The sequence below is a fragment of the Rattus norvegicus genome, chromosome 2 (assembly GCF_036323735.1).
Source record: "Rattus norvegicus strain BN/NHsdMcwi chromosome 2, GRCr8, whole genome shotgun sequence".
Taxonomy (NCBI): Eukaryota; Metazoa; Chordata; class Mammalia; order Rodentia; family Muridae; genus Rattus; species Rattus norvegicus.
Genome location: NC_086020.1, coordinates 233,518,669 through 233,544,047, shown reverse-complemented (window position 1 = coordinate 233,544,047; position 25,379 = coordinate 233,518,669). Strand labels below are relative to the sequence as shown.

Here is a 25,379-nt window from a genome sequence, read left to right as displayed (position 1 = left end):
CGCCCAGCTCGGGACCAGCCACCTGCCTCGCCTGCTCCCCGGACTCGCTCCACCGCGCTCAGGGGACAGCCACAGCCTCCGGTCCTCTCGTGCTCTCTCCAGCCCCTTAGTCACTCCATCCTCTCCGTCCTCCACTTTTCCGAGTCTCTCCAACGCGGGTCCATACTTAGTGACTGACTTTCCCCACCTCTTGCTCCCCGAACTCCTTTCCTCCCTCCCGTGTCCCTCCACAGTATTCCCATCGGTTCTCTGCAGGGTGAGGTTTTTCTGACATTGGAGAAAGACCCTCCGGAAGTTGTGCGGGGCGGCAGGTATCTAGTTTCTCTGAGCCTCTCCAAGGAGGCTGAGTGCTCTGTGTTCTGAATGGGGACCTTGTGGCTTCCTGGAGTTATTAGGGACTGCTCTTTTCTTAGTCACCTTCTCCCAAGGTGAGGTCAGTTACTGTGAGGGGCACAAAGGTGCCAGTGAAACAGAAGCCAGCTGAGTAACAGAAGGTTCCAGACGTATCTGCCCTGAAGTGGAACCACCTGAGAGAAGGTTCCTGGATTCTGGAAAAACAAAAGGCTCCGTGAGTCCTCTGGATGGTGTTCAGCTGAAGAGCAGTTGAAAATAACGTGAAAAATCACTTGGTGTGAGAGCCTTTTGCTGTCTTCACGGAGGCGAAGTCTTTACTTTCTTATGCATATTTTTGGGGATCTTGGTCACAACTTCTCTAATTATCGTTTGGGGGAAGTTAAGGGAAATGGTCTATGTCAGCGGGGCATTTATGTTTTAGGAAAAGACTGATTTCAACTTTGTACTTCTATACCTCTTTACACTCTGCTGATCAAGGAGAATTATGTCTAGCTGCAAAGAAAATAGGAAAGGATTTGTCAGTCCTTTAAAAAAATATGAGACATTGCAGGGATCAATAATTTCTTTGGAGGATTCTCATTACAAGGACGTTGTCGAGGATATTACATGTTAGTGAAATATGTTAGCTGCGACACACTTGGATCATTGTGTGGCCCCAGAAAAAAAGCGTGCGCGCGCAAGCAAATCATACCGGTGATGGCTTTTTATGGAAAAGTTAGCTTGCAGCTAATTACTGCCATTCTCGGTTTTCTTTATTCCTGCATAGTGTACCTTTGTGTTTAGCAAAATATGGCCCAGGGCTACAGGACTGGGTACAGTGTGTTATTTGTCCAATCTGAATTACCATTTAGAAAAACCACCTTTTCCTTTTGGTCACAGGAGGCAAGTTGATATGATCTCATTACACACGTGTGAGGGGCTTAGCTGCTGAATTTTAGTAGCGCTGATTTGTGGACATTGAAATTACAATGTTGGGTCTTGGCGAGGTGGCAGTCTTGATCGACGAATCGTCACTGTTTGCAGCTCCTTTGCCAAATTGTTTACCAGGTGCTGCCTGTGTGCCGTCGGCCAGGGTCGTCTGAAACCCCTGTTAGATGATTATTGGCCCAGAGTAACTTCTTACTACCACTCGAACAACTAGTGGCCTGTTCCCAAAGGCTCCCAGAACATTCCAGGTGTTAAACGTTATTTATTAAAAGGAATTAAAGTCTTCCTCATAAACTTTGAAAACTGAGAGAACCTGATGAAGTATTTTCATGATGTCAAATGTTGGTTTTGTTATTAATTTGAAGACACGGGGGTGGTTTAAAATCACGCTTTATCTCTTGGTGGGGGGGGGGGTAGGACGCCTTCCCCCCCTCTTCCTAAGCATCTGGTTAGTATTTATCATCCAAGTTTTAAAAGCGAGTTAGAGGTTTTCCCCATTTTCTTCTCTCTCTCGGGATTCTTGTCACGCATCTCCTAATAGTCACTTCTCTGGTGTGGCCACTTTCTTAGCTTTCCCCTGCCTGGCTTGGTTATCTCATGGTGGTGAGATTTTTGGAATTTTAGTCAAGAACAGTTCCTGATATCGAATGGATTCTTAAACATTTCATGAAGAACAATTGGTTCTCCTTCATTCCCCGCCCACCCTGGTAGGTTCGGTAGGTCAGGGGAAGTAGACTCTCAGAGAATAACAGCAGACTGTTGACTTAGGGATCAGAGAGTTTGCAGCATCTTGCCACCATATACTAGTATTAAGGATATGGAAGGTGAGGCCTGAGGAGCTTGACCCACAGGCTGAGTTAGTGATGCCTGTTGGCTGGGGAGGGGCTCCTTGATCTTCTTGAGCTATGGCTCAGTCACTGCCATCAGACCAACCCTCCTTGATTCCTTTCAACGACACAGTGCAGCTCTGGCTGTCATTCTAAGGGTTTCTTTCCATGCCAACTAACTGAAGACACGAATGAAACCTAACCTGTAGTAGTTGAGAATTACTCTGCTGTAGAGTGCTGGCTTCCCGGTTGATTGTATGTTCCAGACATCGGGCAGAGGTGTTAGTCTTACCTGCAAAGAACATTTAAGCTCAAAGGATGCGTATATTTTTCTCTTCCATGGCTACAACTTTTGTGTGCGTGTGTGTGTATGTGCGTGTGTGTGTGTGTGTGTGTGTGTGTGTGTGTGTGTGTGTGTGTGTTGAAAGTGGGCGAGGAAAGAGGGAAAAATGGGTTGGGTCATATCAGTGGCCATTCTTGAGGTTTGTTTTGTTTACCAGAGGCCTTCAGTGTAGCTCCCATAAAACTCAGCTGCTTCACCTGTGACGTGCCTGGAAAGTCATGCTTGAAAACAGCTGAGAGGGAGCGCACATGCCTCGTATTACAGCGTTCAGGAAGCAGAGGCAGGAGGAGGTGAGACCAGCCTGGCCTACATTGTAAGTTTTAGGTTACCCAGGGTTACATATCAGTAAGATACCATCTCAACAACGATGTATCAAAAAACAAACAAATCTCCAAAAAACTGGAGAGAAGTGATGACACAGGAGGTGACAGAGGGATGTGTGTGATGTTGCTTTTGGGTACTTTTCCATTTCATCCACAGAAAAATGAAAGGGATAATATATAGTTTACCCCAGGCAGTTTTTCCACAATTTTGTGTGGTATCTTTTCACTTACACGTTGACATCTTTTCATATATATATATATACACACATATGTATATATGTAAAAGTATATATATATGAAAAAGTATATATAGTATAAAATATAGTATATATGCCATTATCTTGGTTAACTTTGTTTTCACTTAAATATCTGGACATCTCACCATTACACATCACAGAGACATTGCAGACATGAGAGAAACACAGTTTTCTTCACTGAACTTCTGCTACAGAGAGGGAAGAGAGTGGATTATATAAGCTCAAGTCATCTCTAGTAGTGGACGTCTGGATTATGAGACGGGAGTGAGGGACAGCCTAGAATCAGATGACCAGATCAGAAAGCCAATCCTGAGGATCCAGGAGGAAAAAAATGGGCATACTCTGGCCGGAAATGATGGCCCACAACAGAGATGGATTTAGAAGGACAGCCAAATCAGAAGCCGGAAGCATTGGGTCCACAGTACATTTTATTGCACGTGATGGAAGCTGCTTGAGAACTGAGCAGATATGACGTAGCGCATCTGTCTAGTGAGAACATAGTGTCTGCAGTGAGAGATTGTGGGAGGCTGTGTGGTGATTCCTCTGAGCAGCTGGCCAAGGGTGGAACCAGGAGCCATTGATCCTTATCACCGAATGGGAGGGTCACCGGGTTGATTCATCGTGTTCATTCATTTGCTTCAAGTGTTGGGGAAGGAACTTATAACCCTGAGTCTTAGACCAGGACTTAGTACTAAGCTCCACCCACAGCCAGACATTTACTTCCAAATGTCAGACTTCAGTTCCATCTCACAATTTCCAGCCGCAATCTCCTTATCTCCGTTCAGATGCCTCTTGGCTGCATGCTTGCTTCTTGTCTGGGGAACCGTGGTGCATTCTGGGAAGTATGGCCTGGGGACAGTGGTCAGTACATGTGCAGATTTGGTTTTCTCTGTTCAAAGGGGTACAGGCAAGGGGGCTTTTGTACCCTTGCTTCCTTTGTGGTAAAGGAGGCCACAGAGGAAGGAAAGCAAGTGGAAATCCTCCAGTCTGTGTGGCTTTGTTTTCTGCCAACTTTGAAAACGTGGGAAGCTTCCTGAAGAGCTGCCTGAGCTGTGAGATCTGGACTTCACCCTCCACTGAATTTCAGCTCCTTGCAGGGCCATGAGCGTGAGTAGGCAGTAGTGAGAATGAAATCATACTGAATGTTGAGTTCACCCGATGTTACTTTTCCTCCTTTCCAACCACTAAATAAATGGCTGGACATGGCTGCAGCTTTAGCAGATACAAAGTAGTTGAGATTATCCCCTCCCCACCCCCAGAGCATTGTATTTGCTTCTTGGCTAAAGGAAAAGAAAGGTACAATTCAATATATGTATGTCTGTAACATTTCTTGCCCGGTTATATTGAGATAAACATTTTAGTCATTTTTATAACAGTTAGATAGATAGGGATTTAAATAAGTACAGAAACATCTGTCACTAGTTAATTTGATGATTAATGGCTCCAAAGTGATTCCAGGAAGTCAGTAATGATCATGGCTTTGTCTAAATTAATCTCTGACTAGGAATCAGTGTGTTTTATCTAACTAATACACTTTACAACCATCTATAAAAGGCACTAAGTTCTCGGCTCTTTGGAGGAAGTTGCTCTTTTGTGATGGTCCAACACCCGTAGCCATCACACCGCTGGCTTGGCCTAAAGCCTTCTCTCATTACAGAGTGCAGTACAGGACTCAATAGTAATCTTAAGCCCATTCTTCTGTGTGTGGACGTCACTGCCACTGCTGTTGGTCATTTCATATTGCCTATCGGTCCCTTCTCTACCTGTCCCCTATCTTTTCTGCTGTCCCTACCTTTGTCTATCATCTGTGCTTCTCTCCACTGACTGCTATGTCAGATGCCCTTTCTGCCTATCCAGGACCCTTCTAGTTCACCTTCTCTGCTCAAACAGATAACCTGGCTGAAGTACCCTGATGTCAGGTGACTTGGGTTGCTGGGAAGCTCTGCTAGAGCATACAGGACTAAGGAGGGTGGAAAGTGAAGCCATGTGCTCTCTTGGTTCTTTCCCTGCTCTGTTCTCTTGGGCTGCCTGTAGGGAAGGTCACTGCTCCCCTTGGGGTTCAGGTTCTGGTCTCCTGAGCACTCTGCTTTGCTCTTCTGTCCTTGGGCTTTGTTGCTCACAGTTTATTGACTGTAGATTATCAATAAAGCCTCCTCAGTTTATGGGAAGCTGTGTGAAGGAAGGTACTGTTTTCCGATCACTTGGTTTCTGCACACGTCTTTTCTCTTGGAATCCTTGGATTGATTAGAGCAGTTGGCCTCCCTTACCTCTGGTAGACAGCTGCCTTCTCTCCAAAACTGGAGGATGATCCTTGCCACATATATAGTATATACAGTGTGTGTGTGTGTGTGTGTGTGTGTGTGTGTATATATACTGTATACTGTCAATCTTTTCACTGGTTTAAACTCTACTTAATAACCTGTGTTCTTTCTGTGCATACAGGCTGCTGCTGCTTGTTCTTCATTCAGGAATAGAGTGTGTATTTATAGAGTCATTGTGTAGGGCCAGACACTGGGATCTGTAGTGTGGCCACGCAAAAGGTAGTCTTGACTCTTGTTTTGAGTGGGCATTGGGGGAGGGGCCCTGGAATAAACAGTTGCGTACAGGCTTATAAATTTGGTTTGCTGGGAGGCTGAATGAAATATGCTCTGATGAAAGAGAGAAGCAAGGGGGTGGGGCAGGATCGTTTGTGTGAGCTCAGAAAGAACTCAGGTTCAGGGGCACATGGAAGGGGCCGTCAGTAACCCGCATCTGTTATGCAGGCTTGGGAAGTATGTAAATGTGAGAAGCTTTTCCTAATGACACATATGATAAATCTGTCAGACAGGAAATTTAGAAGTTGCAGATTATTTTTAAGAAAATAGGTCTCTTGCCCGGTGTGGTGGCTCACCGCTTTAATCACAGCAGTGAAGAAGCAGAAGGAGGTGACCTCTGAGTTCTGGGCCAGCCATAGCTATGTTGTGAGACACCCTGTCTTTAAAAAAAAGAAAGAGGAAAAAGAAAAAGTAAAGAAAGGAAAAAGGAAAAAGAAAAGGGATCTACATTTCTTTGTGTCATTATCTAGAATTAAAAGCTTTATATAGGCATATGTTTCCTTTAAAATATTTTCTAGTGTATTATGCATCTTTAAACTAAGACCATGCATATCAGTTTGTTATGTGTATTTTCCTCTCCCTCCTCTTCTGTTTGTTTGGTTTTTTTGAAGACAGGGTTTCTCTGTGCACCCCTGCCTGAACTGGAGCTCACTCTGTAGACCAGGCTGCCCTTGAAGTCAGGGATCCACCTGCCTCTGTTCCCTGAGTGCTGGGGTTAAAGGCATGTTGATTATATTTTCTGTTAAACGTTCACTGGCAACTTGATTCCATACCGATATAGGCGTTTTAAAACATACTTATTGTATAATCTGAAAATTAAGTCACAATGCTGTTCATCTCCTTAGTGTTTTTTTTTAATGAGGGGGTTTTTGAAAAATTTAATAGGCAAGAAAAAGAAACTTAGAGTAGACAACAACTTCACTACATTAATAACTTCTGGAAATTCAGATTCTTGTGTGTAAGACTGCAGGCATTAATTACATGAATCATATAGCTCTTTTATTTAGTCATCTCTTTTACCATATAGAAGGAGCCACTGTTAACATTTTGGACATTTACAAAATTGGGTCTAGTATATTTTTGCCTTTTTCTTGTCTGTTTATACAACTTTTCTGCACTTGATGTGACTTAGGAATCTACATCTCAAAAGAGTTTCCTTCCTTCCTTCCTTCCTTCCTTCCTTCCTTCCCTCCCTCCCTCCCTCCCTCCCTCCCTCCCTCCCTCCCTCCCTCCCTCCCTCCCTTCCTTCCTTTCTCCCTTCCTTCCCTTCCTTCCCTTCCTCCCTGCCTTCCCTTCCTTGTCCAGTTCTGACAGCAGAGACAATATGGATTAGGATGGGGCACCTAGAGTAAGCTGCTCCTTCATTTCAAGTGTTCTCAGAAATTGGAACTGCCTGGCGAGACGTTGGCGGCTCCTTTGAAAGGACCTGGAGTAGGTGATCTCTGGTTGTTTCTTTTTTTATGACTCACATCAGTGTTGAAGCCAACAGCTAGACAGGCTAGAAGGAATCCACAGCCAGACTGCTCTGGAGGCCTCGCTCACTCCTCCTGAGCGCCTGCTGGTCAACTTCCATAAGGAGAGATTAACTAAAAAGAGTCACAGGGAGACATTCTGAAATAAATGTAACTACTGAGTGTGAGTGTGCACGTGCACGTGTAGGCACTGGGTGGCTTCCACACAGAGGTTGACATCACGTACAGTCCTTATGGGCTTCACACCCTAGCTTTCCTAGACATGGTCTTTTACCCAACTCTGGAGCTGGCCTGTTTGACTAGACTGTCTGGCCTGCAAATTCCATTGTCCTCCTGTCTCAGCCAGTACAGAAACGTCAGGCATGAGCTGCCACACCTAGCCTCTGTGTGTGTGTGTGTGTGTGTGTGTGTGTGTGTGTGTGTGTGTGTGTTTTCTTTCTCTTCTTTCTTTACTCCTTTTTCTTTTCACTTGGGGTTTTTGAGGATCAGGCTAGGTCCTCATGGTTGTGCCTAATTCTCAGATGGTAAATCTGTTCTCTTCATTGTAGAATTTGAGGCAGATTTCTAATAATAAGCCTTTTAGGTTATGTGATTTTAGGAGGAAATAATACTGAATTTATATGGCAGTTTATAATAAATCCCCTCTCTATGAAACAATGAAGGTTTTTCCTTTGTGCACTTTGGAGACGATGGATGTTTTAACAGCTGACACATACCTGCTTAGTAAACCATTCTCATTCCCAAGTCTTCAGCACACAGCTTCGAGCCTTCGATTCTCTTGATTAAATCAATCACTCCTTTAAAGACTTATCTTTAACATCTGCACTAAATAAAAATATTTTAACTCTCTCTGAAGAGGTAACTCATGCTACATTGTTTAATTGAATTAAATTAGCTTTCAGAGACATTTACCTAGGAGCTGTTTCTGGAATCAATTTGGAAAATGATCTTTATTCTGTAGCATTTAAGTTTGATTATGTTTTTCATAGTGATTCTCCATGGACCTGATTTACTCCTTGCCTTAGTCATCAAACCCTAGAGATTTTTTTGTAGGCAAATTAGGCATTTCCTACACCACCATTGTGCATATTTATGAAGTACTATGCACTTACCCCTTAAATGTAGGGGTTTAAGGTATTCTTAATTCTAAGACATTGACTGAATTTTTTCATTTTAGCGTTCTGTGGAGGATGCTGTAGCTGAGAGGACCATATATCCAACTTCATGTCTCCCAAACCAGCTTTACACATGGAAATTTTGTGGAAAAGCAAGGGATTTTGTTTGTTAAAACAAATAATGACAGTTAATCTAAAGCCTCCTATAGATGCGTGGCCTTGACACATTACATATTTCACTTTCGTCTAACACTGGGTGTGCTGCATTTTTTGCATTCTCTTTTAGTTACTAGTTCATGAAAACATGAAAATTTCAAAATTGCTTTAAAACCCCAGATTTCTTACAGAGTTTCTCCCCAGTGATGCATGCAGGATACATTTTGTGTGCTTGGTGTAAGCACTCTACGTTTTCATCTTGTCAATATTTCTGAATTAGCAGCTTAAGGATAAAGGGCAAAGTATCGGATTTAGGTGTCATAATCGGAATCTTTGAAATTGTGTTTCTCTCCTAAATCCCAGAATATCTGAGCAGTATTGTTTCTTCTGTGCACACCTTCACTCTCTGTTTCTTTCCCTGCTCTTTGTCTTTATCTTGCTTTCATGCTTCCTTGAGAGCACAACTTTCCAGCAATACCTTTCTCGAAGTCAAAGAAAATTAAAACACCAATGTTTACCCTGCGTGCTCAGTTTTCCCCCTTGCAACAGCACTTTTTAACAGATTGGTGTTTTGATATTGAGTAGGCATTGCCTTAATACCTTAATGATGTGAGCTAATAATGAAGGGTACATGAAATGCAAACTTCCAGTTTCCTTGGAAAATCAGTTATGTCAAATGACGTTTTGCTGGTGCACACAGGTGAGAGGAGGTCTTGCTAAAGCAGACAGGGGAAAGAATGTATTCCTGCAGCAGACACAGGTGACAGGACGTTTTGTTATAACATACCTGGGAAAGGACAAGGGATGACGGAAGACAAACATGACCCCACAGAAAGGAGCATCCATCGGTTTGGTTTGCTCTGCCTCGCCCTTCTTACTAATGGCAGACGTGTACTGGTTCTCCTTACACTGCATTGTTGAGCTCTGCTAGTGGGGACACCATAGAGAAACTCTCCCCAGGAACTTCTCTTGAGGTTCTTGTGGTGGCTTGCTGCTTCAGCGGCCTTGCCTCGGGCCAGTTGGCGAGCCTTGCGGTTTCTTCTGGTTTGAGCTACAGCTGCTGGTTTGTGCCTGGTCTCTGCCTGATGAGAGGTCTGTGGCTGCTGAGTCGTGTTTGGTGTTTGGTATGGGACTGAATTGCTGACAAGTAAGATTGAGCTCGCCCCCACCCCCAAGAACCGTTGCTGACCGAGTCCACTTCCCCCATATCTTTTTCCTTCCACTACGTCTGTTGGGTGGAGGACAAGAGGAGATGCTGAACCCTTATTAAAATAGGCTGCCAAAAACTTATGCCTACAGATATACTTCCTTTTTATATAAAGTCACTCGATTATGTAACTTTTCTCAGAATTTGATGAAGTATCTATGTTTTAAACATTCAAAGAAACTTGTTGCCATGTCAAAGAGGCCAACAAAGGCAAATGCATTCACTGTAGATCTCACAAATACCTAAAAATATCCCCTTAATTTTCTTGCAAAGTCTTGTTACTATATAAAAATGCCATAAATCATGTTATACAAGTTTCATCAGAACTTCTCAATTTCCCATTTTGCTTGAAATTTCAAGCACTTAAGCTTGTGATTTCAAAGTTATATTTGTGCATTCTTACATAGTTTTCTTCAAACTTACTTGCAATGTACTCTGGCTTAATGTGAGTCTATAAATTCCATTTTTGGCTCACTTCTTCAAGCCCTGGAAGGTATAATGCAGTTTAACCATAATATTTTATATTTGTAGCTTGTGAATAATGCCTTCATCACAAATGGAATTAAATATTTATGCAATCTAGATGAATTTGATGTCATATTCTAAATCAAGAGTGTGAAAGAGATAATTCAATCTTACTTTGAAGAGAAGATATGTTTAGAATTTTAGATTATAGACTACCAAAAACTAATGGAGAACACGAATAGACTGTATATGGAAGGAAAAAGGAGCCATTGTTGAGAAAACCGATGAGGTTTGAAATTGATTTAGTTCACTACTCCAGCAAGGATATGTTAGGGAAGGCTAGGATTAGGCTAGGAATCTTTGTGTGCAAGTGTAGGGGTGTGTCTGTGTGTCTGGATACCTCTGTGCCCTGTGATGTACCTATGCAAGTTAGACAACCTTGAGTGTTTGGGCTCACCTTGTTTGAGTGAGACAGGATCTATTTTCAGCTGTCTATGCCAAGCTTAGCTGTCTCTTAAGATTTGGTGGATTCTCCCATCTCACCATAGGAGCTCTGGGATTATACATTTGTGCTACAACACCAGACTATGAGGGCTCTGGACATCCAAACTCAGAAACTCATGTGTCATGTGTCCCCTGACACCTTTATGGTTGAAACTATAACCCAGGGGGCCTTGAACTCCTCATCCTCTTGTGTCCACTTCCTTGTTCCCGTAGTTACAGCTGTGTGCTAATATGCCTGCCTTCTATGATTTCACATTTAAAAGTTAATAGTCTATGAGTGTCTTGGTTTCCTTTCTTTTAAAAGACCATGGGTCTAGTGTTAATGAAATCATGGGTGTGGTCATGGAACTGGTTAGTATTATTTGGCATTTTTCCTTTCTTAGATTTGGATTTTAGTCTTCAACCAAAGTAGATACTCTTGTAAACCTCCCAAAAGGGTCAATGGCTTTTTACTGTGCATCCCCCTGACTGTGACTGGGGTCATTTCATTCACTTACTTGGCTTTTTATATTTCTGCTTACCTGCTATTTTTTTTTTTATTCAGCTAAGTTTAAAGTAGGAGGCTGTGCTAGAATAGAGCTGCCCTCAGCGTTGTAAGCAGAGAAAAATTTCCATCTTGCTGATTGCTTGGTTTTGCTTGGCCATGCTGGACAGGAAACCCAGAGCCTTCTTCGTTCTAGGCAGGTATTGTACCTTCTCGTTATGACTTGGGCTTGAACTCTGGCTTTAGATAAGAGAACAATGTTCATGTTCTGAGTTGATGTTCATGTGCTTTGGGGGATATGAGAACACAGTAATGCATCATCTCAGAGGTTTCTTTTAGGCGTTTTCCTTATGATAACCAAGACTCATTATCCTGGAAGTTCGCTAACACTATAGCATTCTGATTTGAGTTTTGGCATTCTCACCTCAGTAGCCTGTAAAGATATGGAAATCTTATAGGTTTTCCTGCTGATTTGGTCTTCCATGTGCTGGAAATCTTTAGCATCCTTTGCAAAGCTGGAAAATATAATCTACATTTCCTCTTCTCCATTATTTGTAAAGATCTTTAACTAGAATCCCATCCAGTACCTTCCCTGCTTGCTGTTTTCTTGTGAAGTAATACATTTTTTTCAGTATTTGCTTCTCCAATAAATGTTCATTGAATCCTGATGACTAAGTTCTTTTTAATAACTTCTGTGGTGGAGCCTTGAGCTTTTAAAAAAATTTAATAGATTATATCGATTTGTCTTTCCCTTTAGGTGCTGCACAATTTTTAGTTTACCATAAATGATTACCCAGTGATAAAAATCAAAGCCAGCCTTCCCCGTTATGTTTGCCAAATTCTTCAGTGACCTTATGTGTTAGCATACACTTGAAAACTTGCCAGATTGGCAAGGAGTAATTATAACACGGAGTGGGGAAACAGGAAGAAGTCTGGTTGAGAGAAGTGAATTTTTAGCATCTGCTCAAAATGAAGTCATACAGGAGTAGGAAAAAAGATACCATAGTAGTCATTGTACAACTGTCCCATTGAAGACGGTATTACTGCCTCCTCCGTCCACAGGGGAACTGACCTCTGCAGGGTTCAGCTTTCAGCATGTGGAGACCCTGGGTGCTCACGTCAGCCTTTACTACCACAGCCAGCCTCACATATCGGAGCCCGTCTGTTGCTTGGCTCGAAGGCACAAAGATGATTGTCCCTTGGCCCTGTGGGCCTGGAAGTTGAAGCTGAGAAAGGCTTTGGGTGTGAGTTAGAGACTTATGTCTGACTGTGCTCACAGGAGTAGCTGCATGTGGAAGGTGCCGTCACAGGTAAAAAAAATAAAAAATAAAAATAAAAAATAAAACAAAACAAAACAAAATAAAAAAAACTACTGAGGAGTTAAAGGATGGTTAAGAGTGGTGTGGTTGGTAATTGTATTCTGAGAATAACATGGAGAGGGTGCTCTGCTGGGGAAGGGTGGGCCTCGGTGGTATTTCCTACCCTGTTTGTGGTTTGTGGGAAACCCAGGCTTTGCTCCTGAGTACCAGAAAGAAAAAGAAAATGTTCACGTTGTTTGAAGAAATGTTTTTGAAATGAAGTGGTGAAGTCATCTCTTATGTAACATTTCTGTTCAGAGAGTACCATCTGCAGTTCCTTCCTTCCTTCCTTCCTTCCTTCCCTCCCTCCCTCCCTCCCTCCCTCCTTTCTCCGTCTTCCCTTAAGTGAGGCTATCACTTCTTACAACTCACTTATTTTTTCGTGTGTAATCCGCGTGTTGTGTAAGTGGTGCGCTTTTGTGGAGAGGTAATCGGTCAACACTGATTCAATAATGTTTTGGTAAAATTTGGAACCCGGGCAGTTCAGATAACCTGTTGATAATAGGACATTGCAGAAAGGGAAGATCATTTTAAAATGACCAGTTTTTTTTTTTCCCAAATGCCATTTTAAACTTAAATTTAAAGGAGGCATTCTACGTATACTCAGTGGCTTGCCTTGCAAAAGAGCCCACATTGAATTTTGAGAAAAAATAGGAAGGCTGCATTAATGACACAAGAAAGACCTATAAAAAGAGTTTTGCATCCAGAACCTCGTAAATACATTTTCTCTGTTTGCAGGGGATGCTGGGTTCGGCTCCCAGCATGCCTCAGGGCATGGAATGAAACAAGACTGCTTGTCAGGCTGGTGCACACTGCTGCCTAAAATGTTGCTGTCTGCTCTTACTCTTTGCTTCACAGGACTTTTCCAGAAGGAAACCCCTTCTTCAATATAAGCACAATAATAGTTTTTTTTGTAAACTATATTAGAATAAGGCATGATGACTTCAGCAGTGAAGTCCAACTAAAGAAATCTTTAGATTCCAGAATACTCTGATTACATATGTCGTCTTGCTATATATTCTTGCTCTATGGAGAGGAAGTTTAAAATGAATTTCAGCATTAAAATTAAAATGCTAATTTTGCTTCTTAATGCTCATTATTTAAAACATTAAAGGCACTCTGCCAAATCAGAGCATTTTGTTCATTAAGTAATTACCATTTGGTTTTCTAAAGAAGTGTGGATCTTGTAAGACCATGCGGAGTTACGCTGTAATTTCCAACAGATAGGAAGCTTCCTTACTGACTCCCTAGATTCTAAAATATAATTTTTCCATTATGGAAAATCTGTTTATGTTGGGCATAAATAATCCGATATTTGCTTTGCTAATGACCCAGCTTATGTGAAAATCACGTTACTGGATTTAATGATGTAACCTCTGCTCCGCGACCTCATATGTTCTGGAGGCTCGTAATGCTAGTCAAGGGCATTTCCTTTTATTTATTTTAATTTTACCTGCCATTTAAAGCATCGAGTGGCCCTTCATAATTTTATTACGAAACCGTAAAATAAGGAAGGACTAGTTGGTTATTTTTTACTTTAACTTTTGCTAATCTCATAGAATTCAAGTCTTCCTTGTGTTCTCATTTTTTTCAGGTCAGATGATGATGCATTTGCAGTTTCTCGTGACAGTAACAGGTGGGGTAGCATCATACGTTTCAGCATTTATCGTTCTGACTTCATTTTACTTTGCATCCCTCTACCCTCTTTTGGTCGAGCAGCACATTGAACGAGGACTTGATGGGGAGGCAGGCAAAGTGGGAATTAGCTCTCAGGTCGATGGATCAGATGATGTTGGCCACCTCCCTGGATCTCAAATGCTTTGGTCCTGTCACCTTGCTTGACAATCACAGATCATCAGGTTCTTAGAGCGAGCCCCTATTAACTGCTTTACATCATCCCTGTCTTTCCTTAGAGTTTTGGAATTCCACAGACCAAAGTGAGGGGATTTTATTGTCTAAATCCTTCTATCAGCTCTAAGATTTTATACGTATTATATGAGAAAGTTGTCATGCGGTTGCTTCCAGACAAGATCTTATGAGCCTTTTAGTTGATGGTAGCGAATGAGTTTTAGTCAGGGGGCAGTAATTTTGCCACAATTAATTCATAGTTCTTCTTTTGGAGTTATTTTTTTATAAGAACTTTAAAGCGGTGGTTCAAAAAGATTTTGTTTAGGTCCAGATTTGTCTATGTGTTTGATTATAATATATGGGATTATAATGGCTAATTTTTACAAAAAAGGACATAATAATAAATTAATTTCTTTGATTGTAATCACTTTAATCACCGAGGTAATTTCCCCATAGCCTTCTTGATTAACTCTTTTTTTTTTATGGCTTTCAATACTGTTTTCTCTTTTAAAATGCTTTTTAGTAGCGCTATGGGGATTTAGCTGGGTTTGGGTGTCCTGTGGCTAAACTGTTTCCTTCTTTTGAAAGTTAGCACCCATTGTGTTCGTTTCCTAAAATTCTAACTATTTGTATTGTATTAAGATTGATGAATAGATTTCCTTAAAATGTATAGGAAACAATATATATTTTTATCTTCAAGTTGATCAGTAACATCCTTTTAAGAGACTATAATTTTATTTAGCGGTCTAATCTATTGTTTTTATGTGGGTTGTATTACAGTGGTCTAGCCATACCAAAATTGTAGTCCCAGCATGCTTCTATGTTTTTATGTCAGCACGTGCTAACAGGAAAATTACACTTATCAATCCAACGGAAATGTAATTGAGGAGACAAATTGCCAAAGTCCCTCACAGTTAATCATGGAGCATTTGCTATTAATACAAAAGAGGAAGGGTCTACTAAATCCCATAGATTTGTTTTGCATGGGGTATTTTTTTTTGTCTTAATAAGATAAGAGGGAAATTGGAGTTCTGAAGAAATAGTAGGAATGCAAATGGTTCAGGGTTTATGATACTAAAACTCTTGACTCAGTATGAGAAAGAATATAAAACAGAACAAGCCAATTCTCTCTTTCTATGCACGTGTTTCTTGGAAGTTGGATTGCCAATGAACAGAATAGCCCCATACGTGTGCTCCCTATGTGTAGTTTTACCCATGAATCTTCACAGTGTTACTGACTCTTCTTGCCTGGTTCTCATCAGCATCCAACTCCCTGTACAGCGATGACGCATTACACAGAGACATTCTCATCCAAGTATGCCATGTAATGTTCACCGTCACCCCCTTTCTCTGTCCTGCCCCCTCACTTCCCCTCCACACAGTCTTCATCTTCCTGTCAGCTCGTCTCTTTCATATTGTCATGCTTTCTAGGTTCCCTATATGTGAGAAAATGTGATATGTATCTGTGGGTCTGGCTTATTTCACTTAATGTGATTACTTTCCGTCCCATCTATTTTCCTACAAATGACATAATTTCATTCTTCTTTATGGCTGAAACTCTGCTTGCGCGCTCTCTCTCTCTCTCTCTCTCTCTCTCTCTCTCTCTCTCTGTATACCATGTTTGCTTTATCATAACCCACTTTTGGAAGACACTGTGTTAATCACACTGCACTCAACTTGGAATCTCCTTTTCCATTGGCATTTCCCCTCTTCTGTTTTTATTACCTTGATTTGTATCAATTTTTAATTTCTAATATATGGAGTTGATAACGTATTTCTAGAAGTGGGTGTCAGGGTTGATAGTTGGGCTCTTCAACTCTGTGTGCTGTCCTGTAAAATGTCAGTAAGAACATCAGTTCAGAACATCTCAGCTTAGAGAAGGGCAAGTAGACATAGTCCCACCCCTAACCAAGAAGTTATTTGCGATTGATTCCTGGTGGGAGAGTTTCCTCCAGCAGAGCATCCCTGGGTCTATTGCACACTTTTCATGGCAGAGCATATGCCCAGGAGAAGTTGGTCAAGACAAAACAGTGTGTGCCTTTTATGCTGTTATTTGTTCTGTTTTTATCTTTTGTCTGCTTTGATTTTCTTTTTAGCTTGTTGTTGTGGGGATGTTGTGGGGAACATGAAGGTGGGTGGTGGTTAGGGAAGTGGGGAGGTTCTAGGAAGAGTTTGGGGAGAAAAAGGATAGGATCAAAATATATGGAAAAAAGATGAATGGACAATTCCTTAAAGAAAAAAATCATGCTTTTAATGCTAATTTATTTCAAAATGTTGAGGAAACATATTTCTAATAAAATAAATATCAAATTAAATATGAAAAGGGAGAGTTATCTGTTGATGGAAGGAGGTGTGGGAGTTAGATGCACAACTCTTCCCTAGCATCTAGCAGTGGTCTCTGAGTGTGTGCTCTTGCTCTATTCCAGCTCTTGATATGGTACTGACAGCCTGCTTTACTGGTTACTGTATGTCAATGCCTTTCTGAAATGGAACAAGGGAAATTTACAAAGCCAGTCGATCAGTTTTAATGGGAAAGTATTTTCTTATAAATTATTTCCAGCTGTAGACCTTTTTAGCTTACAAATATCCATATTAAAAATGTAAGTGTTTAATTAGAGATAAAAACAGTGTAGACACAAACTCGTATTCTTCCCTTATTACTCAACTTGGGATCCTTCCATTTTAATTTCAAGTGATTTCTTCTAAACAATAAGACCAATTGTATATTTTTAGTGTGAATGACATTTTCTCTTGGATGAATTATGGAAAGTCTGGTTAACTTTAGCATTACTGGAGCTTGAAGTGACATTAATATTAAACAAGTGTTTAGTTGCAGGACATGATCAAGTTTACATTGTTGCAGAGCCTTAATTAAACTTTTATTAAACTGTGTAAACCATGATCCAGTTTGAAAGTAGATAGACATCTGTTTCAAATATTACTGCTACAACTAGAAATTAATAGCCTCTTTCTTTTGGGTCTGAACATTTCCCTTTGGAAGCCTTCATTTGCCTTTTCTCATGATTGTTTCTCTTTGTAAGTAACTTTGAGGTATGGATTATTTTAAAAAATAAATTTTAGTAATTTATAAAAGCATATGGAATTAAAGAAGGTTAGTCTTTGGAAGTATTTTATTGCAGAATAATAAACCAAGACTCCCTTTTGTTTTATGTTCAAACCAAAGCTTGGTAGTTTTGGTAAGGCACCAACATTATTGTGGCTGTCTTCATTTGTTGGTGGCCACCGGGCTGTCTACCCTCCTGGTTGCTCTGTCTTGTCTTTTCCTTTGGGAATGATGACAAAGTCTAGACAGATGTTGGCATTATTTTGCTCACTTAGCAAACACATTGTCTTCTTTTGTGTTAGTGATCCTGAAAGACTCTCCATGGAGCATAACTTGTAGATAATTTTCTGTTTGTTTCTCATTCTGGAAAGAAAACTGCATATCGTATTTCATTTAGACTTATTTATGCTGTCTAGATCACAAAATGCCAGTATTTAAATTTATGTTAAAGAGTGCTTATGAAAATGGTTGAAATACGACACACTTTGTTGTTGTAAAATTCAGAACTCCCCAGTTCTTTACTAGATTGCTGTCTCAGTCAGGTGCTGGCAGAGCCTCTCAGAGGACAGCCATGCCAGGCTCCTGTCTACAAGCACATCTTGGCATCAGCAATAGTGTCAGGGTTTGGTGTCTGCGCATGGGATGAATCCTAAGTCAGGAAAGTCACTGGATGGCCTTTCTTCAGTCTCGGCTCCATTTTTGTCCCTGCATTTCCTTTAGATAGTAATAATTTTGGGTCAAAAATTTTGAGATGGGTAGATGTCCCCATCTCTCAACTGGGGGCCATATCTATCTACTGGAGGTGGTCTCTTTAGGTTCCATCTCCCCACTCTTGGGCACTTGGGCTAAGGTCATCCCCATTGAATACTGGGAGCCTCTCAAATCCATGGTGTTTGGGACTTTCTAGTGGTTCCCTCCCTGTTTCCCACTCCACACTGCTACATATTTCTACTCATTCTCCTGGCCCTCTGGGATTCTCCCCTGTCTCCCCCATACCTGATCCACCCTCCTTTTCCCTCCCTCTCCCTTCTCCCTCCTAAGTCCCTCCCTTTCTCTGCCTCCCGTGATTATTTTGTTCCCCTTCTAAGTGGGTCTCAGGTATTCACACTTGGGGCTAAAACACAACTGAAGAGCATTGACCTGTCTGTCTCCCTACCTATACCATGTGATTTTTTGTAATTATTACTCTGTAGTACAGCTTAAGGTCAGGGATGGTGATTCCCCCAGAAGTTCTTTTATTGTGGAGAATTGTTTTCTCTATTCTGGACTTTTTGTTATTCCATATGAAATTGAGAATTAATCTTTCTATCCCTGTGAAGAATTGAGTTAGGATTTTGATGGGGATTGCATTGACTTTGTAGATTGCTTTTGGTAAGATGGTCATTTTTACTATGTTAACTCTGAATCCATGACCACAGGAGATCTTTCCATCTTCTGAGGTCTTCTTCGATTTCTTTCTTCAGGGACTTGAAGTTCTTGTCATACAGATCTTTTGCTTGCTTGGTTAGAGTTTCACCAAGGTATTTTATATTACTTGTGACTATTGTGAAGGATGTTGTTTCCCTTATTTTTTTCTCAGCCTGTTTATCTTTTGAGTAGAGGAAGGATACTGATTTGAGTTAATTTTATATCCAGCCACTTTGCTGAAGTTGTTTTTCAGCTGTGGAAGTTCTCTGGTGGAATTTTTGGGATTGTTTAAGTATACTATCATATCATCTGCAAATAGTGATACCTTGACTTCTTCCTTTTCAATTTGTATCCCTTTGACCTCCTTTTGTTGTCTAATTGTTGTAGCTAGAACTTTTAGTACTATATTGAATAAATAGGGAGAGAGTGGACAGCCTTGTCTTATCCCTGATTTTAGTGGGGTTGCTTCAAGTTTCTCTCCATTTAATTTGATGTTGGCTACTGGTTTGCTGTATATTGTTTTTTTATTATGTTTAGGTATGAGCCTTGGATTCCTGATCTTTCCAAGACTTTTAGCATGAATGGGTGTTATATTTTGTCAAAGGCTTTTTCAGCATCTAATGAGGTGATCATGTGATTTTTTTTCTTTGAGTTTGTTTATATAATGGATTATGTTGATGGATTTCTGTATATTGAACCATCCCTACATCATTGGGGTGAAGCCTACTTGATCATGGTAAATGCTTGTTTTGATGTATTCTTGGATTCAGTTTGCAAGAATTTCATTGAGTGTTTTTGCATTGATATTCATAAGCAAAATTGGTCTGAAGCTCTCTTTCTTTGTTGGGTCTTTTGTGTGGTTTGGGGGGTTGTAGGACTGTTTATCTGATCCTCATTTAACTTTGGTACATGGTATCCATATAGAAAATCATCCATTTCATCTAGATTTTCCAGTTTTGCTGAGTATAGATCTTTGTAGCAAGATCTGATGATTTTTTTGAATTTTCTCAGTTTCTGTTATTATGGCTCCCTTTATCATAGAGACAAATTTCAATGTGAGTAAGAGAGCAATTGTTCTAGGGGTTTTCTTTTGAGGCAAAGTCTCTGTATGTCTCTGTTTTACATATTTTTACTTTTAAGTAATTTTAACCTGTTTATAATATACTATTTTATTTTGGATTCATCATATGTGGGTGCTTTATTTAGTTTTGGCATCTTTGAGATCATGATAATTTTTCCCTCCAATCTCTTTTTGTGGTAGAATTATTTATTTTCTGTGTTAAAATGATGTAATAATATTCCTGGGATAGTTTCTTTTAATCATGATGTGTTTTTAGCTATATACTGCCAAGATATATTGGTTTGTTAATCTCAGTTAGGATTTTTGCATCTATATTTAAAATTAAGTTTGGTGCTTTTAGTAATAAAAATTTAAAAAGATCCTTTATTGTCTACAACCACTAACCACAAATCTAAGAGACATTATCTTTTTTGTAAGTGGCTCTTTTCACGTAATGTTCTCAAACTCCATTTATACTCTAGCAGAAGATATTCCTTATTAATTTTCATTCACGTTGGTTCATTCATTAGCAGGTGGACATTTGGATTGTTTATACTTATGTTAATAATGTTGATGCCCAAAGGATAGTGTGCACATATGTTTTGCTGTTTCTCGGGAGCATACCTGGAAGTGACCCTTCTGGGTTATGGGCCAGCTCTGTGTTTAATATTTTGAGGACCAATTGCAGTATTTGCTAAATCGGCTATAGCGGTTTACATTTCCGGCAGCAGTGTACAAGGTTTCCAATCCATCCCATACCTCACAGACCTCCTGAGGGCAAGCGGCCAATTGCGATTGCATTTTCCACATCATCAAAGTCAACCAGCAAAGGATCAAGCAGGATTCGAGCATTGCCTGTCTTAGGTGTGCACATACCTTGCTCTTCTAAGTCCCTAGCAGTAAAGGATTAGCAACTATACATATAGCATTTGTATTCTGCAAGGGGCTAAGATCTAGATGCCATTGAAGGTATACAGAAATGTAAACACTTAGCCATTTTATAAAGTCACATGAGCATTGGCTGCTTTTGGAGTACAGATGTCCTGGAACCAATTCCTTGTAGATAGTGGGACAATTGTGGTTTGGTTGGCAGCCATGCTAGTAGGTGTACAGTGATTTCTTCTGATAACCAATTTGTGTGTTACTGATGAATAATTATGCCAGATATGTTTTTGTGTGCTATTGGTCATTTCTACATCTGAATTGGAGGAATACTTGTTCAAATCCCTTTGCCTACTTTTTACTTGTGAGTTTGATATTTGATATATTTTGAATACAAGTCTGTGTCAGATGCACAAGTTGCAAGTGTTTTCTTCTGTAATGGGAGACGGGGAGGCTCTCACTCTCTTCTTTTTTCTCATCTCCCCTCTTTCTTCTTGAGATAAGATCTCACACTTCAGCTCGGGATAATCTGGAACTCACTCTACAGCACATTCATTCTCTTGACAATTCTCCTACATTGGCCTCTCAAATGCTGGGATTAGAGATGTAAACCACAGACAGAAACATTTATATTTTCTGAAATGTTCATGTTTCTTATTTTTAATGCTTCACATTGATAATATAACAAATAAAGTTTTTGCTTTCTAAGAGAGAGGGAGGGAGGGAGGGAGGGAGGGAGAGAGAGAGAGAGAGAGAGAGAGAGAGAGAGAGAGAATGAGAATATCTATGGGAATTGATTCGATTGGCTCACAGGATCAAAGGCTGAATGGCTCACAATGGAGACTGTAGGTTGAGGAGCTGAGGAAACTCAATCTATAAGGGTGCAGATCTCATATCAGTGGTGGTATATGCTCAAAGTTGAAGTCTGCATGCTGAGTACTGGAGCTGAGTACAACTGCAAATTAAAAAGATAAATGATGTTCACGGGCAGTGGCAATGGCTCAAAAACACAGTAACTCATGAGGGTCATGACATTGCCGTTTCTTTCATTTGGGTCTCTAGCTTAGTGGATAGTACCACACAGGTTCATGATGCCTTTCTCTTATCAGTTAACTGACTCATACACTACTAATCCTGAAACACCATCAGAGACACACCTACTAGTGTCCTCATTGATTTTCTACATGACTCTGTTCAGTCGAATTGATAACTGAATTTTACTGTCGCATAGCATACCCACAATCCATTGCTTGATACATGCTAATAAATTCACGTGTAGTTTTGAAACACAGCTTTGATGGACGTAGGATTGACGTTTGAAACTTTGTTTTTCAGTTAGTGCCTCTAGAGTATGGTAAACTCAGTGCCTTCTAGCGTGAATCACTTCCAGTGAGACGTTAACTGTCAATGATGTTTCCTTGTGTGTGACAAGTCATTCTTGTTTTTCCTCTTGTGAAAAGCTCTCGTTCTTGTCTTTCAGTATTTTTAGTATGATGTGTCTGGGTGTGTATCTCTTTGTGTTTATTTTGCTTGGAAATTGCTGAGCGTCCTGGATTACTATTTTTTTTTATTTTAAATTAGTATTTCATCAAATTGGACAAGTATCAGTCCTTCCTTCCTGCTGACACTTTTCTTCCTCTTTACTCTCGGGGCTTTGGTGGTCCCATCTGGTACCTGTGCTCAGTGACATCTCATGTTTCTCCAAAGCCCTCCCTGTTTTCTTCATTTATCACAGCTTATATTTTCGATTATGTAATCTGTATTGACCCAGTTTGTTCATCCTTCTGCCAGTTCACAAGCGTAGTTAATCCCTTCTGTTCCATTTCCATGCTGGTTGTTCTACCTTTTGTAGCTAGAATTTCCAACTTTAAAACAATGGCTCTGTCTTTCTTGACCTTTCCTGTCTGATGAAATACTGTTTCCATACCAATCTTTATTTCTTTGAGCATGAACCCTTAGTTCTTGGGCATAATTTATAGCTGTTACTTTGGGGGGGGTCTGTTACATTTGCTACCTTGGCCTTTGTTAGGTAGTTCTGGGTACTGGCTCTTTTACCTCACCTTTTTTCTCAGCCTTTCTTGTAATTGGTGACAACTAGACATTTTAGGGAACACAGCAATTCTGGAATCAGATTCTTCATACTTTCTGATAAACATTTTGTTGCTTGTTTCTTTAGTTACTTGGAGGAACCATCTTATTTTCCTAAAGTCCGCCATTTCTGTGGTTACACCGAGATGATTTATATAGTTTTGGCTCTCTGGTACCACAATAACTAGCAGGCTCTACTAATTGCTGAGTGATAATGCCCAAAGGGGCATGCATTGCTTCATTGAATTAGTTTCAGGCCACTGTGTAAGCATAGCCTTTGGGGCCAGTGTTTGAGATTTGATCTATCCCCAGGAGGTCTGTTAGCATCCCATTTCCTAGTTGTCTTTGGTAAACTATCTGGCCTTTAGGGTAGTTGATGGCTCTCTGGTGCTACTCATTCCGGCTTCATTTCCTGTTTCTGGTTGCTCTTTGGTTTGAACTTTGATAGACTCTAACAAGACAAGGAAACTTTTGGGTTCTTTGGAAAGTCAGTTATGTCAAGTGATGTTTTGTTGGGGCACATGAGAAAGGATGTTTTGTTAAAGTGGACACATAAAAGAATGTGGTGAAAGGATGTTTTGTTAAAGTGGATACATGAAGGAGTGTTTCACTAAAGCAGACATAGGTGAAAAGATGTTTTGCTAAAGCAAACACATAAAAGGACATATGATGTTAAGAAGAAATATAAATGTAACCCAACAGATGGTGGATGGCGATCAATGGTATTGGTGTGCCTTGCCACGTTTTTTACTGGTACCTTTTGTCATGACTTTACCGAGAAAAAAAATACCAAAAAAAAATCTCCCAAAAAACACCAACAAAAACTTTTGGTGATGTTTTCCCTGCTTTTGTAGACTCAGGCCAATTGGCATGGTGGACAGGTAATGTTTGGAGGGAGTATAAATAGTACTCAGTAGTGAGAGTTGGCTTGCACAGTTAGCTTTATAATGCTTTGTTGGTCTCACATCTTTGTCTTTATTGATCTTCACTTTGTTGAGAGAGGCATGGGAGAGAACTTCTCCTGGTGTCCCTGTTGGTCCTGGTGGTTCCTGCTGGCTCATGCCAATTCAGCAGGGGCCTGGCTGTTTCTGCTGCATCATGCCATCGCTGCTGATTCATGTTTGGTATCCTGACACTATTGAAATAAACTGCTGGACATTAAAAATATCCATATCTATTTAATTTAGACATTAAAATTGCCCCAATGAACTAATTCTAAATAACATACAACTGAGCCTTGTGGCTTCTTCTAGATCGACCTGCCCTTGCTGATTCATAAATGGTGTTTAGGAGTAGATCGAGCTACCGTACTGATTCATGTAAACTGAATGGCTGATATCCTGATAGTGCAAATTAAATTTACTCCAAAGGACTATTTCTAAATAGGCCCATTCCACCTATATCTTCATAACCTTTCTTTTCTATTACCTCTGGTGAATGATGGGCCAGGAAGGAGGTTAAAACATTTAAAATCCCTTATTCACAATAGGTTAAATAAAATCTAAGCCTACAGTAACTCCAACTTGTAGGATTCCCTTTGGCTATGGCACACTCTTTTCTCATGCCATTTCTCTTCCCATCCCCACCACACAGCAGAATTTTTGATCTAGTATATATCTGGTATAGTGACCTCCTTCCCTTGGAGAGTAACCATTGTTCTGTGAGCAGGGTGTTATAGAAGTGATTGTTACAAGCTACCTCTCCTTATGTGGCATAGCTCCATGAGTGAGCTGTACTTAGGATCCTCTGGGTTCTGGTGTCCTACGGATGTTCTGCTAGTGGAAAACCTTGTCCCTGGGCATGAGGCTCAGTGGGGAAGAAGGTAATGTCCTAGCCATACTTGCCATGGATTTTGCCAATGCCACTTTGAACTATAGATTGAGAAGTGCCACAGACTCCCTCCTCCTGGTAAGAGTGTTTATTCCTTGACTGGGGGTACTGAGCAATGAAGGAGCCTCAATTTTTTGGCCACGTTAATTGAGAGTGAATCTTCTCTTAGGTTAAGCTTAGGCTAGGGAAACCATGCAAGGACTATGTGTCAAAATCCATGGGCACTCCCTTTCCTGTCAATGTTGATATGCTCTCATTAGTGAATGTTTCTTGATTTGCTTTATACACTTAATGATGCAGATCTTTAAGAGTGATGGGAACTTTCTCCTGACTCAAGGGCTCAGGTGATGGATACTAAATAGACATTAAAAGTCAACTTCAGTATCTCATGCTGCCAATGGTCAGAGACGTGGCCACACAGAAGTAAGTAAAAAAGCAAAGGCAGCAAATTTTATTAAAGAAGAAGAGGAAGAGGAAGGGGGAAGACAAAGAGGAAGAAGAAAGACTAAGAAGATTCTTATAGGCAGGGTTAGGATGGGGTAATAGGAGGGACCCAATGATATTACTACTGAGCTATTTGTCTAGAGACTCTAATAAAAGGTTTAGGCCAGAATCTAGACAAAGTAATTTTATTGAGATCAGTTATCTCTGGGCATAGGCTGATCAAATCAGGGGTGCAGATTCTTTCCTGGTCCAATTAGGGATAATCAATCACATGCTGTTCCCTTTGTGGAAAGAGATACTATGAGATCGGCTTTCAACTTTTCTTATTTCTTATCAACTCTGAGAGACTCAGGGTTCAAGACATGCCAAT

The 25,379-nt window shown here is 40.5% G+C and overlaps 1 protein-coding gene across 2 annotated transcripts in view; it reads left to right on the top strand.

Moving 5' to 3' along the window:
* Positions 1-25,379, top strand: part of Bmpr1b (bone morphogenetic protein receptor type 1B) — a 332,820-nt gene that overhangs the window by 297 nt on the left and 307,144 nt on the right.